The sequence below is a fragment of the Ceratotherium simum genome, chromosome 31 (assembly GCF_057802395.1).
Source record: "Ceratotherium simum simum isolate JZ-2026a chromosome 31, ASM5780239v1, whole genome shotgun sequence".
Classification (NCBI taxonomy): Eukaryota; Metazoa; Chordata; class Mammalia; order Perissodactyla; family Rhinocerotidae; genus Ceratotherium; species Ceratotherium simum.
The window spans coordinates 5,035,357-5,053,641 of NC_141930.1; the positions used below are offsets into that span (position 1 = coordinate 5,035,357).

Here is an 18,285-nt window from a genome sequence, read left to right on the forward strand (position 1 = left end):
GAAAAGAGTTACAAAATGAGGTTGAAAAGATAAATTTAACTGATGTCACACAGAGCACTGAAATTCATGTTAAGGAGCTTGGACTTTTCCCTTAAAGCCTAAGGGTATGGTTTAAAAATTTTCACAAGGGAGCAGAATGATAGCTGTCGAAATAGGTCTGTGGCCATTTTTTGTCATGACCATTGGCAGCTGTTACATAACTTTTCCTTACCTAGAAATGACATAGAACAACCACAATTAAACAACTACTTAATATGAGTGTTTAGAATTAGGCACAGAAAATTTGTATGTGGGAAGAGAAATTATGATTTCAGTAGGAAACATAACTTTATTTTTACGAAATCTTCGCGTCATTGAACCAGCTATGAGTCTACCTAACTATGTAATCACTCAGTGCCTATTTCTTCAGATTCCAAGAATGGAATTGCCATCTGCGGATACGAAGAAGACTGAAGCAGGAAGATTTGAAAGGATGATGAGGAGTACAGTTTAGCGCATGTTAATATCGAGATTTCTCTTAAATATTATTAACCATTTAAATAATATAATTAATGTCAAATAATCAGAGGGGCACGTAAGTGTGAATTTCAGGTGAGTGGTCTTCAATATAGAGATGGTGTTTACAGACACAACAATAAAGAGATTACAAAAGAGGTGAGTAAATAGTGAAGACTAGAGGGGAAATGAATAAATTCTGGGGCATTCTGTCAAGTGTAGAAGACTACAGCAGAATTGCTACAGCATGAAGGAAATGGTCCGACAAGGAGGCAAAAATAGGAACCACTTTTAAGGGGTTCCCACTACGTAATTTGAGTAAATGAGTGGATGAATAAAGAAATTATTGAATACTAATAAAAGTGCATTTGACTTAGAAACCGAGGAGAACTTGGCTTCTCTTCTTCATCACTGTCATGTTCTGACCTCCTGGTAACTCAAGCTTAGTCATTGAAAAATTGGCACTTCATTTGTGGTTTTCCTCTCCGTTCACATTTCTGTCATCACCATGAGCGAGTCTATCATCGTCACAGATAATTCATCCAACAGTCTAGCCTCCTTACTCCTGGACCTCCTTACGGTTAGCAGCTTCACCTACATTCTACTCCATCCCCCCACAGCCAGAGTCGCATTGGGATCTTGCCATCCCTGGGAGCTGTTGCACTTCAGAAATCCTTAACTCCAATATCCCATTCTGGGACAATGGTTCATGTAATAAAACCAGAAAATGAAAAGAACCAAAGGGGTTCCTGTAAAAATACAAATGACCAGAGCAAACTTGGAGTGCCTTATGAATAGCTTTACATCCAGACTGACGTAGTACAGTCCTGTGCTTTTAATAACTCATGATTATTATCATCTTAATTGTTACTATTGTTTATTGTTATTGTTGCTATGAGGCTAGCGTACTGTGGCTAATTCTATGAAAGTCTTTTTTTTTTTTTTTTTTTTGAGGAGATCAGCCCTGTGCTAACATCTGCCAATCCGCCTCTTGTTTTGCTGAGGAAGACTGGCCCTGGGCTAACATCCGTGCCCATCTTCCTCCACTCTATATAGGACGCTGCCACAGCATGGCTTGCCAAGCAGTGTGTCGGTGCACACCCGGGATCCGAACCGGCGAAGCCCGGGCCGGCGCAGCGGAGCGCGCGCACTTAACCGCTCGCGCCACCGGGCTGGCCGCTCTGTGAGTCTTTTATCATCAATTTCCTACTGATTTGCCAGTCTTACTCTGTATTATGAATTTGCAGTTCCTCCTGCCCAGCTATGCCGGCTTCTAGTCTAGGGTCAGAACCACATTTTATGAAGGCAGTTTGGGTCTCAGGCCAGAGTGATGTTGTGACACCTGATCCAGGGGGTGACCCGGTCCAGCTCTTCACTGTAAGGCTGCGTCCGTGTTGTTGCAGTTTGGCAGCTACCTACCCAAGGCGGTAGTTTTCTAATAAATTCTTCAGCCTCTTTTCTTCCGACGGTGAGCTGGACCTGTTCCGCTGTTGGGCGTCATTCCGCAGAGACCAAACTGGCTAATCTTGTGCCTGGTGGCCTCCACCCCTCACGATTTTGCTTTTCCCTCTGTTTACAGTTGGCAGAGATGTCTCTCTTGCATTTTAGCTAAACCTTCCTTTTGTTAAAATTGTATCTGTTTAGAGAGTACCTATCCTTGCTATTTCTTTGGAAGTTACAAAGCCATTTTATACTTGCAAGAGCCACAGAATCCAAAATACAAAAACAAAATGAGCTGTTCAGTAGAATAATAGCAACTATTCTTGACTCTTAAAGGAGTCATTCTCATGGAGTCTAATGAAAAGGATGCTATGTAGTATAATGGAAAACAACTTCAACAATAGCAAAACATTAAGTGCAGTGAGGACTCTCAGGGAAATTTTCTTAAAACATCCATCAGGATTAGTCACTGCCATCGCTTTTAACCACAACCCAGAAAAAAGAATAATTCTACAAGTGTCCTCCAGGATGGCGTTCAGGTTTGTTGTTTTCAGGACACCTACACAATTTCTTGGAAAAATATTAGAAAAAAACTACCAAAAGAACAACTTTAGTGAATTTGAACCATTTAATTCCAAAGAACTGCAAGCTTGTTTTAAAACTGTTTCTTAAAGATAAAATGTTCCCCTCATATTTAAGGAAAACCATATTAATTCAGTAGATTATGTAACAGGGCTTTTTTCCTATCGAGTACCTGAGTGCCTTCCAAGTCACTTAATTGATGCAAATTTCAGTTAATTACACCTTGATTAATTTATCCGTTCTCATTGTGAATAAGTCATATTTCTCTAGAATTCGTTGCAGCTTTCTTCTCACAATGGGGAAGCAAAATTTCATTTGGACATTTTTAATTTTCATTTATACCATACTTTGCTGATAACACATTTGTTTGCATAATAAATAATGTTTTCTGAAGTCTTCCTGTTTCACATTAGTAGCCTTTAGCTTTTTCAAGCACAGAAAAGCTGGATGATTTTAAAAGCAAGCACTAGAGTAAAAATGGAATATTTGAAATGGGAAGAAAATTGCTATGAATCTCAAATATTTTAAGATATATTTGTTGTCACACAAGATCATCTCTATAAACATCCTTCTCCTTGTTCTCTCTAGAAGTATTTTCTATATAAATTACGTATTGTCAGACTTATATCATATTTCATGCCCTAAGAGCCTTTGACACATCTTGCAGCTGTAATAAATAACCATCAGAAGATACTGCTAAGAATATCCAACTACAAGTTTAACTGGTTAACTAATGGACTCCCACTTTTAAAGTCTGATGCTCTGTTTTTCCTGGGTTTGAAGTTTAAAGAAACTTAAAGATAATTCTATAGCATTCATTATTATTTTTGGCAGAAACAGTTTATGTTTTGTGAACCAAAAGTAATCTGAGGTTTATTCATGCTTAGTTTCTATAACTCTGTTCCTCTCAGGATAACTATCAAAAGTCTTTAGTATTTAGAATTACCATTAGAAGAATAAATAAATTCTCTTTTTTAAAACCAAAATTTTATTGCTTGACATTGAGCACTTTCCAAAACTTGACATGTGAAATATATAGCAGATTTACGGATTCCAGTGCTAACTTACTGCATGTTGCATTTAATTTTCCTAAAGTTATAACCAAATTGACAACTGCCAAGCTTAGCTTAAAGGAGTAACGCAAAAATGTGGGGAGCGATAGTAAGGAAAAAAATGGCATTTTTCTCTTACACTATCTTATGTCATCAACTGTTTATTCCTTATCTACCACTCACTGGCCAGTTTTTTTATGTTGGGTTATGAAGAATGGCTTCCCCACCCCAGGATATTTAGTTATTCTAAGCAGCTTTTTCTAGTATATCTTCCAGGAACCTCTAAATCCATGGGCATATCCACTGCCTCCAGATTGATTTAAATACCAAAAATAACTTTGGGGAGACAATCATGAGATGCTACTATCCTTAGAGTATAATATTGTAAATATGTGCTAAGATAGTAAGTCTATTTATTTCTTTCACATTTTTCCCCTTAGATACTAAAGGATAGGTTCTACTAACCAGTTTGCTCTGTGTTTGAAATATGTGCCAATTCATGGTAATAATTCAGTTTTTATGGTAAGAGTAGAAGTTTCATATCTCAGATCTTGACTTAGGTAAGAATCTGATTCTAGAAGAGAAGGATATGCAAATAATAAGTATCTATTTATTAAACAGTGGCTTATTTTACCTGTTCCCTCTTGTGTCTGATGAAATCAGATATCATGATAGGAGGATGTAGGAGGATGTAGGATGATATCATCACACATTTTTTGCTCCATATTTTTTCATTCAGCATTTCATTCAGCCAACATTCGTTAGGAAGGGTTTTGTTGTTGTTGCTGTTTTGTTTTGTTTATACTTCACTTTGTTCTAAAGATGATTTAAGGTACCTAAGGGGAGGATCTTGAGAAGTAGCATGGTGTCTGAATCATCAATCCTGTGAAAATGAAACCCACCCACAGCTCCTGAACTACAGACAGCGCTTACCTCTGCCTGCGCCGGATGCCTCGCTCTGTCAGCTGAGTTCAGTTTGCAACCAAACAATGGGGCTCGGTGATTTTAGGGAACGTGCAGGGGGCAGGCGAGGGGAAGCCCAGACTTGGGGCACCAACCCACTGAACTCTATACAAATCCAAAAAGTGCTGAGACCCCAGTCTTTACCCAGGACTCCCCACCGACAGTTATTTGGGAACCCGCCCATCCCGGCCTGCAAGTCTTCCATTACTACTTCTCTCTGCCCCTCTCCGACCCACTTCCACCAGCAAGAGAAAGGGCTGACGCCCAAGGAGGAGCCAGAAGCTCGACTTTGCCCCTTTCCACTTCTCCCTTCTCACTTTTGTTCTTCCTCTCCTGCTCTCTCTCCCTTCTTCTCTTGGTTCCCATCTTCCCTTCTCTCCTCCTCACCTCATTTTTCCCCCACTTCCAGGGCAGGTTTTATATATAAGGCACTATGCAAAGTGGCCGTGATGTGGACACAAATGTGACTCAGCCTAGCTCATAAGCAGCTCTTATCCTAGTGAAAAGATAGACTTCTAAACAACCAGAGGACCAGCCCTGTGGCTTAGCGGTTAAGTGCCGGCACTCCGCTACTGGCGGCCCAGGGTTCGGATCCCGGGCGCGCACCAATGCACCGCTTCTCCGGCCATGCTGAGGCCGGGTCCCGCATTCAGCAACTAGAAGGATGTGCAACTATGACATACAACTATCTACTGGGGCTTTGGGGAAAAAAAAAAGGAGGAGGATTGGCAATAGATGTTAGCTCAGAGCTGGTCTTCCTCAACAAAAAGAGGAGGATTAGCATGGATGTTAGCTCAGGGCTGATCTTCCCCACAAAAAAAATAAATAAATAAACAACCAGAAAACCAAATAAAAACTTAAGTGCAACTTAATGCATGCCATAATAGGATTGTGAAAGATTCTATGAGAACAAAGAGGGAAGTGGCCAAACTAGGCTTACTGTGAAAATAAGACCACATTTTAGGGTGATAGTGTCTAGTTCACCTTAGAAACCTAGTCCACCTTCGTCATTACTATGCAGACTCTGAGTGGGGCAGAAAGAAAGTGGAACTGAGGGAGAGTCGTCTAGCTAATTAGTACAAATCCAGGGCTTAAATCACTTGTTAAATTTCTTCCTCTCTAGCAATTTTTACTACACTCCCTATCCTTTCAAAGCTTACATTAAGTTCAGTTTATGTTTTCACCAATGGAGAGGCACTTCCAATATATCTATGGACTGGTTTATTTTTTCCTTTGCAGTAAAGGTTAGCATCACAAATTTTGAAATAATTAGTAGGTTTTTATGATGCAAATAAATTAGTGCTAAAAGCACAATCAGTATTGTATCTATTTACCCTACAAGTACAATATCCTAATATGTAGCCAGCTATTTATTTATGACTGAAAAATAATGAAGAATCTCAGGGACCTGAATGAAAAAAACAAAAAATCCAGTGGTCCTATCATCAGAGTCCCATAAAGAGAGGAGTAAGAGAGTGGGGCTCAAATTTCTTCGTTACTGAAGAAATAATGGCTGAAAACTTTCCACATTTAGTGAAAGACACAAACCCAAAGATCTAAGGAACTGAGAAAATTTCTATGCATATATCCAAGATAAACTCAAACACTTCTATCCATATATCATAATTAAACTTATAAAAACAAAAGAAAACACTCAAAAGCAGCTAGAGAGAAATGATGCTTTCCTTATAGGAGAACACCACTTGAAATGACAGTTGATTTCTCATCAGAAATTATGGAGGCCAGAAGGAAGTAGCACACTAATTTTCAAGCATTGAAAGAAAAAAACCTGTCAATCACAAAATCTATATTCACTAAAACTATCCTTCAGAAATGAAGAATCCTTCTCAGATGAAGGAAAACCAGAAGAATTTGTCACTAGCAGACTTACCTTTAAATATGGGCAGAAAGAAGTTCACGCAAAAAGTAATGATAAAAGAAAAAATCTTATAGCATCGTGAAAGAAGAAGGAATATCAATAGAACAGTAATGTGAGCACATAAAAAACTGTCCTGTTCCACGTTACATAAATCATATTTGATGATGCAATCTTGTCCAGAAAATAGAAGAGGATGAAAAACTTCCTAGTTCATTTGATGAGGCCAGTATTACTGTGATACTAAAACCAGACAAAGACAGTACGAAAAAGAAAAATAATAATAAAAATATAGACCAATATGTCTTATGAACTTAGATGCAAAAATCCCCAACAAAATATTAGCAAACAGAATCCAGCAGTGTGTAAAGAGAATAATACAAATGACCAAGGTATGAAATATTTGTTCCACATTCAAAAATCAGTGCAATCAATCATATCATATGATTTTATCAATCTAGATAGAAAAAAAATTGACAAATTCCAGCACTCATTCATAAAAAAAATCTTAGCAAATTAGCAATAGACAGAAATTATCTCAACTTGATACAAAACATTAAAAAAAAAAATCCTGCAGCTAATATACTTAATGGTGAAAGATTGAATGCTTTCCCCCTAAGATCAAGAATAAGGCAAGAATGTTCACTCTCATCAGTTTCATTCAAAACTTTTCTTCAGCTAGCCACTTCAATAGGGCCAAAATGAAATAAAAGGCATACAGATTGGAAAGAAGAAATTAAACTGTCTGTATTTGCAGATGACATGATGGTTTATGTAGAAAATCCACAAAAAAATCTACGAAAATTCTCCTAGAACTAAGAAGCGAGTTTAACGAGGTTGTGGGGTACAAAATTAACACACAAAAATCAATTGTATATTTACTTACTGAGAATGAACTAAGAATTTAAAAACAAAATACTACTTACAATTGCTCCAAATAAAATAAAATTCTTAGGTATTCACTTCACAAAATATTAAAGATCTATCTGCATGCTGAAAATTACAAAATGGTGATGAAAGAAATAAAAGAAGACCTAAATAAGTGAAGAGACACAGATTGGTCATGGATTGGATGTTTCAACATAGTAAACATGTCAATTGATCAATATGTGCAATGCAATTCCTATTAATATCCCCATGAGATTTTCTGTAGACATAGACAAGCATATTTCAAAATTTGTATACAAAGGCAGAGGCCATAATATAGTTAAATCAGTCTTGACAAAGAAGAATAAAGTGGGAGGAATCATTCTACTTGATATTAAAGCTTACTTTGTAACTACAGTAATGAAGACCATGAGGTATTGTTAGAAGGATAGACACAGATTAATGAAAAGAATAGAAAACCAGAAACAGACTTGCTTATGATCAACCGATTTTTTTTTTACCAAGTTTTAAAAGTAATTCAATAGGGAAAGGATAAACTTTTCAGCAAATAATGCTGGAGCAATTAGACATCCGTAGGCCAAAAAAAAAGAGCTTTGATCTAAACCTCGCATGTTATACAAAATTTAACTTAAAATGGATCACAGACTTTAAATCCTGTAAAATTTTTACAAAAAATAGGAAACATTTTCAGGATCTGAGGATAGGCAAAGAGATCTTAGACTTGACACAAAATCATTATCAATAAGAGAAAACTGACAAATTAGACCTTATCAAAATGTAAAAAGTCTTGTTCCACAAAAGCTCGTGTGAAAAAGATGAAAAGACAAGCTGAACATTGGTAGAAAATATTTGCAAACCACATAGATGACTAAAGACCACTATCTAGTATATACACTATTTAGAATAAAATACAAATACTCTCAAAACTTAACAATAACAAGACAAAAAATCCAATTAGCATATGGTAAAAGACATGCATAGAACTTTCACTGAAAAAGAAGGGCAAATATGCACATGAAAATATATGCACATTATTTGCGATCAGGAAACTACAAACTAAAACCACAAAGAGACATCACTACACACCCATCGTAAATGGCTAGAATAACAATAGTGACCGCACCAAATACTGGTGAGGATGCAGAGAAACTGGTCACTCAGACATTGCTATAGGGAATCTTAAATTGTGAAGTCACTCGAAAACTGTTTGGTCGTTTCTTGAAAAAACTAAACACACGTACCAATCATATACTCCACAATTGCACTCTTGGGTAGTTATCTCAGAGAAATGAAAATTATGCCCACACAAAAACCTGCACAGGAATGTTTATAGAAGTTTTGTTTTGGTAATAGGCCAAAGCTTGAAACAATCTATGTATCCTTCAACTTATGAAGAGTGGTCAAGGAAACTGTGGTACATGTATACCATGGGGTACTACTCAGCAATAAAAAGGAAATAACACAACAACCTGGATGAATCTCAAGGGAATTATGCTGAGTTAAAAAAACTAATCTCAAAAGGTTACATACTATGGGATTCCATTTATGTAACATTTTCGTAATGACAAAATTATAGACACAGAAAACAGATTTGTGGCTGCCAAGGGTTAGGGATGAAAAGTGGACTGGAAAGTGATGTGGTTATAAAAGGGCAACAGGAAGGAGCCTTGTGATGTTACAACTGTCTAGAATCTTGACTGCGGCATTGGATACATGGAGCTAACCAGGTAATAAAATTGTATAGCATTTAATAAACACGCAATGACTGCATGTGTATTAATGTCAATACTCTGGTTATACTATTATATTACAGGTGTGTAAAATATTACCTTTGGAGAAAACTGGGAAAATTATACAAGAGATCTCTTTGTGTTATTTGTTACAACTACATGTGCATCTATAACTATATCAATAAAAAATTTAATGGAAAGTATAATGAAGCCTCACTGTAGAACCTGGAACAAGGACTTCAAAATGCTGCTTGTAGCACCTGCTTAACTTCATCTTACTCACTGTTTTGTACTAAATTGAATTACTGAAATTATACTGAACTGAAATCTCAAGAGGGTAATTCCATACCCAATTCATCTCTGTTTCAGTAAAATCTGGTTTTGAGTTTGTCACACAGCAAGTGCTCAAGAAATGTTTAATAAATAAACGAATAAAGTAGAAAAGCCAACCTGTGAACATCCATTCACTTTACCCTCATTTTATTCTATGAATTATTCAGAGCTTTTCTAAGGATTAAGAAAAAATATTAAAATTTAATATATCTTCTTGGAACACATGTGCCAGTAGGTTAACTTTACAATTGTTTTTGTTTAGCTCAGAGAAGATGAAATTGTGAATAAAGGAACTGACTCCAAATCCACCCTCATATTTCTCCAGTATTTTTTTCTTCAGTAAATATTTGCCATGCGTAATCTGCAAATTTGATACTCGGTAGTTAACCATGTCTTAATTCAGATACTTATAATTTATTATTCCATTTGAACTCATTAAAGGGAGAAGAATCAAAAATTAATTATAATTTGGTATTTGATAACTAATGGATCCTTGTCTTGGTGATTCACACCTTAATTTGAGACTCTGAAAAAGAACATGTTAATCAATATACACAATTCTCTATGTGAAACAGGAAAAAGTGAGGAGGGGCATATTATGCTCCTTTTTTGTCCTCTGTCACTAAAAAAGGGAAATTCAGTGATTGAATTGTTTCATTCAGCAAAAGGCAAAATAGGAAAAAGAGAAGGCAATTCATGATTAGTATCTCAGAATTCCTGGCTGATAAAAAGTGTAATGTGCTCTGTATTGGTTGATAGAGAAGGTAGTGTTAATTAGCCCCACTTGGCTCTGCTTCTCCGAAGCTGGCCTTTGTAAGCAGGGAGATACTTTATTTGGTATAATTACGACCCTTTCTCAGTCTTCATTAAGAGACAAAAATTTAAATATTCTGGCCAAGTGAAATGAGCACCTTGCCTTCCTTCACAGACAGATCACTGTTCTGGTGAGAAATAGGTAAGTTGGTGAACTGTGGAGAAAGAATCATCAAGTGTTTTGTGACCAATGTGCTTAGAATATTCCAAGTCACAAATAAAGTTGAGCCTAAAAGGACATTTAAGGTTGAGATGTACATACTTGCCTAAAAAAAAGAAATTAGTAATTGGGATATTTCCACCCCACCAGGCTAACTCCATCCACATGTGTATATATGACACCAGCATATTTTAAATGAGATTTTAACCAACTACATTAAAATCACCTGGGATACTTATTTAAAAATACTGACTGTGGGTCACCTTCAGGCGTACTGGACTTGAATTTGTGCTCTGCTTTGTGTTGGTTTGCTCTGATGATGTGTGTTGATGGTGAGTGTGGGTTCAGAAACTTGTATAAAACAAGCCCAGACAGAACCGACCTTGAGAACCAACCTCAGAACCAGCGCCATTTGGTTTTCAGCTGTGATGGCTCTTTAGCAATATACCTCTCTTCTAGAAATGCAGGTTGCCTGCTCAGACGTACCCTTTGTATTATCCACAGTTGCTACTCCGCATGCTCGCTAGCCTCTAAATGTGCACTAATCATTTTTAGGGAGAAGCGCAAAAAGCAAGGTAGAAAAATCTCTGTTCTTTTCAAGTATTGGAGCCCTCTCATCTCCCTCTCCTCTTCTTCAATAGAAACAAAGAACAAAAATGTCTCTCTCTCTGCCTGCTAACAGATCCTGCCATGAAGTTTCTATTTTAGCGGCTGTCACACACTGATATAGATACTTTCTAGTCTGAGGTCCAAATATATACTTCAAAATGCCCTTGAGGTTCTGCGGTACTTAAATCTCGTTTCCGGGCTATGTGCATTAGGCAAACTGTGCATCCAGTGCATTTTGAGGACGTTTATAAAGAGCCCTGTGTTAGAGAGGTGTCCACTACGCCCTGCAATACATGGGTGACTGATGGAGGTGAGGTGGAAAGCGGCTAGAATCTAATATTTGCTTCCATTCAATCATTCAGCACATAGTATTGAGTGCCTACAGTGTGCCTGGGAATGTATTAAGGACTGGTGATGAAAGGATAAATAAAACACTTTTCTTGTCCTCAAGGATCTGGCAAGTTTTATTGAGGAGACAAACAAGAAGACAAGTAAAATACAGTGTAGAAATACGGGAAATGTGGGCGTAAAAAGAAAGAGAAAAGTCAGCCTCTTGGAGCAATAGCCAGGGGTTTGAATATAATTTGGGGAGTGATAATAAATAAAGAGCGCACTGGGGTCTGGACACACAACAATAATGTGAATGCTATGCTGAATAGTTCACGCTTCATCTTGAGGTTAGCAGCAGCAATTTGAGGAGCAGTGTGATCCTGTTTGCATAGTTGCTCAGGAGTGGAGGCGGAGGTGTTGGAGAGCAGTTAGGAGATTGCAGCAGAGAGGATAAGAGAAGTGAGTGGTTTCAAGAGCTATTAGTGAGGGACAGTAAAGAGGACCTAGTGATTAATGAGATTTGGTGCATATGAATAGAAAGAGCTAAGAAAGAAACCCTAATCTTCTCTTGGACATTTGAGTGGGTGGTTGTGCCTTCCACTCACATAGGTAACTATAAAGACAGCCACACAGGTAACACTGGAAGAGGAGCAGTCCTACAGAATGCTGGAGTTCCAGAGGGTCCCTGTATAATCAGGGTCCTGCTACACTAAAATGCCCAGTGATAAAAGACAAGCTGGGAAGAAGGTATACTTTATAAAAACTCTAAGCAGAGAAGTTTTAAAAAATGACCAGGAAAAACCCATAACATAAGTAATTGATTTTGCTTATTTTTACTTTATCTATTGAAGTCAACAAATAACTTTCAAATAACTAATATGAAGCAGATTCTAAGACTTCTTCATAGGAAAGACTGCCAGTGTTCACTGATATCCTTCTTTTCTTTTTCTTCCAGTGCACAGAGATCAATTGAATAGCCCATTCATCCTAAATAAGATCAGTATCATATGACTGAGTACTGGACAATGAAATCTTGGCAAAAATGATGTACACGCATGCCAGGTGTGGCCCATGGATCTCTGCTGTGTACTATGTGTCCTATTTCTCTTTTTCCCTTCACGTTTCATAGCAATCTTGAACATCATGTACTAAAGATAATGGTCCCACAGGATAGAAGAAAGTAGGATAACTAAATGACTGCTGAGCAGAGCCCCCTTGTCAATCACAGTGGTTTGTCACAAGAGCAAGTTACTGGGATGAGCCATTGAGATTTTGGGGTGTCTTAAGCAGTTAGCATTCCCTGACTGATACAGGTTTGATACCAAGAATAGTCTCCCAGTGTAACAAAAACTTTGACTACATGACATCGGCTTTGTGATCAGAGACTGGACAGTGAAGAAACTGATTTTCAAAGCTGGAAAATTGGTGATCCATGTTACATTGGAGCAAAACTTTTGGTGACACCATCACATGCAGTAACCTGGAAGAAAGTCTGTGCTGTGAGCTGTAGGAGAAACGGTTGACAAGAATTAAAACGTTAGTGTTGACAGTTATTAACTATATTTGGCAAGAAGGAGATAAGCTTGGAGACAGACAGTGCAATAAGAAAGTGAAAGGAACCCAGAGGAGAAAATCCTCTGCGAATTTCTGGTTTTGAAGTCTTAGAAAATTTGTGTGCTTTTAAGCAAAAGAAAATGGAAATAAGTTTGAGAAAACAGCAAAGGCCTATTAAGATCCAGGCTTTTAGTTTTTCCCCTCAAATTAGATAGCCTCAAAGTAGGAGCCATTAAGTTAATAGAGATAAATGCTGGGCAAGGATGCAAATAAATGATGCAGATTTCAGGAATATGCCTACAGAGGTATTTATATATGGTTACTGGCACCAGGAACTGACTGAGAACAAGTAGATGGGAAGCCCATTAAGTTCTGAGGGGAAGTATATTGTCAAAGAAACTATGAGTCCAGTTTCTAGAATTCTGACTCAAAAAATCTACGGCATTCAAGATCAATTTCAAATGTGTCAAGAAAGAGGCACTCCCTTCCCTAAAGGGCAGCATTAGAGTTCATGAAAAAAATGGAAAAAGACTTCCTTTCAAAGAACAGAAACATTGCTAATCAGAGAATGTCCCCCACTGCCAGGGCAAGAACCCAGTGGTGACCCCTACAGATCCCAGGAATTCTGTGGAACTGCTGAAAACCTTCCCATCTCCTCCTCTCTGATTGAAGTTTTTATGACAATTCTTCTATCCCTCTATCCCATAGTATATTAGTGAGATCTGGGGGGCTCATAGATTGAGCAAACCGAGAGGAATCCCATTTTGACTTAGCAGGAGAAAGTACTGCATGTTCTCCTTGAGATCTTGGACCGTAGCTGAAGGAAGTTACTGAATGGTGGTATTTTCGATTTTCTCCCTTGTGGAGGAGTGTGCTCTACACGTGGAATAAAGAATGAAGTGATTATTTGGTGGCCCCAGAGTGGACTGGCAGAAATTGCTGGTGTTAGATCAAGCCCTTTTACTCCCCTGATTCGTGGACTGAGCCAACCTCCACTTGCCTGCTATTTTCTCTTCCACCTTAGGGTTCATCTTAGAGGCTACATAAAAGCTGGTGGTACCACAAATGGAAACCATCTTATCCTTGACTGCAAGGGGCTGAAACTCCCTGTAATCTACCTCGTAACATGAGTAAAGGTACTGTGAAGTTGGAATTGTGTGTTATAGATATCAACCTATCCTGATGAATGTATTCTCTTCTAGTAGTGTGAAGATCTTAACAACTAGACTTTTGGTTAACTACAAACTTTTATACAAACGTCAGTTATTGTATTTTTATTTTCCATTACAGATTTCACTGATATGTTTGGTTAATCAATATGCAGAGATTTTCCTAAAAGGAAAGACATTGAAGAATGAGGTTAATAATTTTCACATAATTATATGTTAAATATCTAATTTTCCATTAATTTCAAGAATAAGAATTGGCCAAATTAATATATGCCTTTAATTACATTAGGTAATTAGGTGTCACAGTTTAAAATGATAATTAGTACATTATTCATGTAATAACCTTTTTGAAACTTGTTCTTTTTAGATCAGAGGAAGTAGGATGTTATACTTTAAATGAAAATTTAAGGGTGGCCTTCATCCTTGTCTTTGTTTCTTCCAAATTTTGCTACTTTTGACAAACAATTCTCTCTTAGTATCTGTTTTTCACATGTAAAAAAATGAAGTTAGAAATACCTATCTTTCAAAGTTTTTGAGGGTTTAGATAATTTAATCGATGATAAACTCCTAGTCTGATAGACACTCAACAAGAAGTATCTATATCTTTTTTATTTCTCACTGTCCGGTAACAGTTACAATCATGAATCAAATTGATTTTTATAAAAACCATCCCCCAAAAATCAGATGAAGCAATGTTGACAACTGTGAAGTTATAGATAATCTATTTGTCTAAAACGTGAGCTTTTGGGATAGGAAGAAAATGACTCACTCAGAAACAGTTCTACCTATAACATCATATCTACATTTTAGCCCTAATACTCTTAGCCTTCACTAATTTGTATCCATTAAATAATTACTCTGTTCTACAGTATTCTCGAACACTTCTGTATGTACTAGGGATTTTAGTCAGACTTTAAATATACATATGGGAGTCATCTGGCTAGAAGTGATGACCATTAAAAAAGAGAAAGGACGAGATCACTGAAGCAAGAAATGTACAGAGAAGAAAACAAAATAAAAATAGGACATTTAGAGTCTAGTAATGAAAACAGGATGAAAGATGCCAAGGAAATAGAAGTACAAAATAATGCATTCTTAGCAAAGTCAGATGAACTTGAAGAGATTGGAATAAACAACAGTATCAAATATGGCAGAGAATTTATGGAGCATGAAAACTAAGAAAGATATAAAGAAGACCAGCTGTATAAATGTTTCACAAATAAAATGACCTTTGTGAATAATAAGAAAAATACTTTTTAAAATATGACACATCTTATCCTTTTTGAAGCTGCTTCTTTTATTCTGGGATTTTCCTTAACTGCTCCAGATCACATCAAGAAGTTCCATTTCAGTTACAGTTTGTACTACTTATTATAATATAAGTATACACTTGCTTTTCAGAATATTACAATTTTTTTTCCTTGACTCTTCTCTCTCTCCTCTTACCACTTGTATATTTATTGATTATTGACCTGTTAATTATTAATGTACAATTGACAGTCATCCTTCCCTTGGACATTTGATGAAATGTGCACATATTTCAATTGTGTTTCTGAAATAAGGGTTATTTCTTTTTTAGTGTGGCCTTTAAAAGCAACTTTGATAGTCTTTCCTTCCTTTTCGACATAAAGATTCACATACCACCTTAGAATCATTTCATTTTTTCTTGCCAAAAACAAGACAAAGAGCCACCAATTATTAATTGAAATTATATTCATGTGAATATTGAGACTTTTGAATTGATATTTAACTTTTATCAACTGCATATAAAATTTTTTTAAAAAACTAAACTTATGAAAAGGAGCATTCTCCATCTCATATTCTTTCTTCCTCCAACTTCTACTCTCAAGAGGCAACTACTTTGAATGACGTTTAGTTGCTTCTTGTGCTATTTACCTTATATTTCTAAATAACTTGCTATGCTACTATTTATTGATTTCTTTTCTCTTTTTCTCTTTTACTGTTTTAATTATTCTCTTAGTACTTCATGTTATAGAAAATGAGGATTTAGCTTTTTCACAATACCACTCTTAGACCCAGGAAAGTGGGTTCCTGCCTTGGCCCTGTACCTCAAGGGCCCTCATGTTTGCAGTGCCTTCCTCAAAAGTGTCTAAGTGCTTTTACTCTGCCTGGGACTCACGGGAGCTGGCAGTGCCTTCCAGGTGGGGTACCTCAAACAGGACCAGGTCTCAAGTGGACACAGATCCCAGTTTCTCCTCTTCAGGGTTCTTGCTTACCTACATCTGTGTCTAGGGTCAATCAAGTGTATCTAAGTTGCAGGACTCATGTCTACAAGGTTGCCCCAGGCCCCTAGGGCTATGTCTAGTGGTACAGGGTGCCTTAGAGTGTAGATCATTCTTGCCAGCTGATATGGTATTTCTGTCTGAGCTTGTGGAGGATTGGGCTGCTAGACTAACCTGACACACTGATTTTGGATGACCCTCACTCATGTCAAACACAGGATGACCTCAGTGCTGTGGACTACCAATGGTCCAGAACCCTAGACCCAAGGAGTGAAGGTAATCTTGGGCTTAAGCTGTATGTGGGTGCCCGTTTATCAGCTCTTGCCTATCCATGTTTAAACTCAATTGCCAACTCTGGTTTACAGCTCCTGATAGTGGTGAGAGTGGCTGCAGGCATTCTCTACCCTGTAGATGCCAGCACGGACACATAGGGAGGTCACCCTATACCTTCCTCGTGCTCTGCAGCACAGGGTCAGACAGTCCATTAGGAGTGGCCATGCCTAGATCTTCTCAGAGTCTTTAAAAATACTGCTTGACGATGTCAGCAGGCCCTTCTGATTAATTTCCTCACTTGCCTCCAAATTATATGATGCTGTTGAGCTCTCACGGATTGCTCATAAGAGTCGCTAAAAAAGTGAAGGACAATTATTGCACTAAAAGGACTGCTCCTATCACAGTCCATGGCCCCATTGTCTATCCTCCCCACTGATGGTAGTGTGGAAGGCAATGCTGTAGTCAACATCGAAAGAGATCTCATTCCAGGAATGCAGCGACTATGGCCTGAAGAGTTCAAAAGAAAACTGTCACGATCTGGAAGAGTCTGACATTTTATTCTACTTTTGAGCTAATAAGTTAGTCTATTACTATTTGAAGGATGGTGGCAAATAAAACAAGACTCCTCGGTCAGAGATAAAAATCTTTATTACAGCACAGAGTGCAGCATGAGTATATAAATGTTTATGTCAATTCCCTGACTGATTTCCAATTCCTGCAGGGTGCACAAAGAAGACAAGAGGACACCTACACACGCAGGGACCACAGACCTGTTATAACGAACAATAAGCATCCGTGCCCTTTGTTCTGAAGGGTGACAATATTTCTATCTTACAAGATAGCTTCATAGTGTGTTCTACGTCTATGCTATAAAGTTCTAAACAGTAAATATGACATAAATAGAGAACAAATTATTATTTATGTTTTCCTTCTGGATGAGACTTGCATATGCGATCAGCATTAAGCAAGCTCAATAGTAATCTTTGAGAGAGTCATGAAAGCCAGTATTCACAGGCAGAACCATAGATGACGTAGCATCATGAGTAAAAATGTACCAGCATTAAGTAATTGGTATTAAGGAAATGTAGATGCGAGGAGGTTTACATTGTTTCAGTACAAACAGATTCCAAGGAGCCATAGTATTGCAAGTATTAGTGTTGCACCATTTTCTTATTTCCTGCAGGTCTTAGCTTGGAGTGACACGATTGGAATTAGACAAGAGGGGGACATTTGAGAATAAAGAAAACTAAGAGATGCTGCCCGGAAGCTGTGAAGACTGTTCATGCGCACAGATTGGAAAATAAACAGCACATAAGTACCTGTCCATTACTCATTATATAAATCTTTATGGACGATATCACACATTGGCCCATGAATTATATGATGCATTATTGTTTTATTCAGTCAAAATAAATTTGCGTGCACCCGTATATTTATCATACTTATTGTACTTTGTTCCCACATCTTGAACCCTCCATTTAGAACACTTTTTCTTCTGTCTGAAGAATATCTTTTAATATCTTCTTTTTTGTGGATCTGTTGGTTGCAAATTCTCTTACTCTTTATTTATCTGAAGTTGTATTCATTTAACTTTCATTCTTGAAAAGCATATTTTTGCTGAGCTTAGCATCCTAGGTGGGCAGTCATTTTCTTCAGCATTTTAAAGTTGTTACAGTATACTCTGGTTTCCATTGTGTCTACTGAGAAATAAGCCATCAGTATAAATTATTTCTTCCTTGAAGGTAATCTGGATTTTTGGCGGTCCATAGGATTGT

At 37.3% G+C, this 18,285-nt stretch overlaps 1 long non-coding RNA gene across 1 annotated transcript in view; it reads left to right on the top strand.

The window, feature by feature from the left end:
* LOC147913004 (uncharacterized) overlaps positions 1-17,940 on the top strand; it is a 60,874-nt gene extending 42,934 nt beyond the window's left edge. The window contains exons 2-4 of the long non-coding RNA XR_015549208.1: positions 12,227-12,333; positions 13,850-13,961; positions 17,694-17,940. This is a non-coding gene — a long non-coding RNA (uncharacterized LOC147913004). The remainder of the gene's footprint in view (positions 1-12,226; positions 12,334-13,849; positions 13,962-17,693) is intronic.
* Positions 17,941-18,285: the final 345 nt, after the last annotated feature.